This window comes from Palaemon carinicauda, chromosome 42, assembly GCF_036898095.1.
Source record: "Palaemon carinicauda isolate YSFRI2023 chromosome 42, ASM3689809v2, whole genome shotgun sequence".
In the NCBI taxonomy this organism is placed as follows: Eukaryota; Metazoa; Arthropoda; class Malacostraca; order Decapoda; family Palaemonidae; genus Palaemon; species Palaemon carinicauda.
Window position 1 is genome coordinate 22,280,355 of NC_090766.1, and position 2,500 is coordinate 22,282,854.

Sequence of the window (2,500 nt, forward strand, 5' to 3'; positions counted from 1 at the left end):
CCAGGCCTACATGACCGAAGACTATGAAGCGTGAAGTAGATGATGAATGGAGAAGTATAGATTTTAAAGCTTAAGATAGAGAGAGCTGACGAAATCTAATCGAGTCCCTTTGCGTCAATAGGCGTAGTGCCATAGCCTTTGTACCATGGCCTTCCACTCTCTTGGATTAGAGTTCTCTTGCTTGTGGGTACAATCGGGCTCACTATTCTATCTTATTTCTCTTTTTCTTGTTTTGTTAAAGTTTTTATAGTTTGTATAGGATATGTTATTGTTCTGAAAATATTTAATTTTTTCTTGTTTCTTTTCCTCACTGGGCTATTTCCCGTTGGAGCCCCTGGACTTATAGCATCCTGCTTCTCCAACTAGGGTTGTAGCTTAGCAATTAATATATATATATATATATATATACATATATATATATACATATATATATATACATATATATATACATATATATATACATATATATATATACATATATATATATACATATATATATATATATATATATATATATATATATATGTGTGTGTATATATATATATATATATATTTATATATATATATATATATATATATATATATATATATATATATATATGTATATGTGTATATACAGTATATATATATCTATATATATATATATATATATATATATATATATACAGTATATATATATATATATATATATATATATATATATATATATAATGTATATATATGTATATATGTATATGTATATATATTTATATGTATATATATGTATATATACAGTATATATATACATATACACACACACACACACACACACACATATATATATATATATATATATATATATATATATATATATATATATATATATAATGATGGTTTTACCTCCATCGAGTGCAATCTAATGACACTTATTCCAATCCCCACAAGACAAGACCAACTCGTGTAATAATTTCCCTTGAAGACAAGAGAGAAAGCGTCCACCGCCACTCAGTCAACCAATCTGCCCCAGACAGCCTTCGATGTAATAGTGATGGATGCACAGATCCTCATGGCGTCATCATGCACATTATATTCCCACGATCAGGGAGCTTTCGTGTCTTTTTCCTTTCACCATTTTGGATGTTTGGCTACATTTTTTTGTCTGTTGGTATCCAAGAGTTCTTTGTGATGAGTTCTTTCAAGAAATTTGAGATCTTTTAATTTTTTTAAGTCCTTGATTAATATGGAACCTCTTTATAAGGACTTTATGTTCATCTTTCCAACTTTATTTAATTCACTCTATATAGATTTATTCTCCAGTCCCCGTTCGAGAAGATGATTGTGAAGGCCTACTGGAAACGTCCCTGCCTGGCATTCGCCTGATTGAGGTTCGAGTCCTGAAGTTCGATAGTTTCTTTTAGTATCTGCAACCTCACCATCCTTGTGGGCTAAGGATAGGCTATGTGGTTTGGGGATGCTTATTGGTTTACCTGCTAAGTCATCAGCAGCCATTGCTTGGTCCTCCCTGGTCCTAGCTTGGGTGGAGAGGGGCCTGGACGCTGATCATATGTGTATATGGTCAGTCTCTAGGGCATTGTCCTCCTAGCTAGGGCACTGCCACTGTTCCTTGCATATGACATTCATGAGCGACCTTTAAATCTAAGATGCCTCATCCATGTCTTGGCTTTATGATATTATTATTATTATTATTATTATTATTATTATTATTTGCTAAGCTACAACCCTAGTTGGAAAAGCAGGATGCTATAAGCCCAGGGGCTCCAACAGGGAAAATAGTCCTGTGAGGAAAGGAAAAAAGGAAAAAGGAAATATTTTAAGAAGAGTAACCACATTAAAATGAATATCTCCTATGTAAACTATAAAACATTAACAAAACAAGAGGAAGAGAAATTATATAGAATAGTGTGCCCGAGTGTACCCTCAAGCAAGAGAACTCTAACCCAAGATAGTGGAAGGCCATGGTACAGAGGCTATGGCACTACCCCAGACTAGAGAACAATAGTTTGATTTTGGAGTGTCCTTCTAGAAGAGCTGTTTACCATAGCTAAAGAGTCTCTTCTACCCTTACAAGGAGGAAAGTCTCGTCCCAACAAGAGACCTTCAGTATAAGTTTCTTCATTACCTTCCCAAATATTTGATCTCTGTTTATGAGTTTCCAAAGAGAAAGTTTTGTGTGATTTAATACATATTCGTGTTTCAATAGATTGAAAGATCTTCCATCAGAAAGCTTCCTGGTGATGATAATGGAAACCAAACTGTTTCCTTTTAAACAGGTGAAATTGATTAAGAATGAAGTATTTATTATCAATCACAGTCATTCGAGGGTAATTGTTTACAACACCACGCTCTCCATTTACTCCAAAATAATGCAATCCTGCAGTTCTCATCTTCTTGCACAGTAATTAGGAGGTTATTTAAATTCTGGGAAAGCAATAATTAGCAAGATATGTGGAGGAGGGGGAAGGGGTTATAAAAAGAAAATAGCTCGGTTTCCTCACTAAAC

The 2,500-nt window shown here is 33.4% G+C and overlaps 2 protein-coding genes across 4 annotated transcripts in view; one reads left to right on the top strand and one right to left on the bottom strand.

The window, feature by feature from the left end:
• The window catches only part of LOC137633285 (ras-related protein Rab-33B-like), a 116,604-nt gene that overhangs the window by 43,595 nt on the left and 70,509 nt on the right, over positions 1-2,500 (top strand). The gene's annotated exons all lie outside the window — the stretch shown is intronic.
• The window catches only part of LOC137633257 (chondroadherin-like), a 48,416-nt gene that overhangs the window by 26,423 nt on the left and 19,493 nt on the right, over positions 1-2,500 (bottom strand). The window lies entirely within an intron of this gene.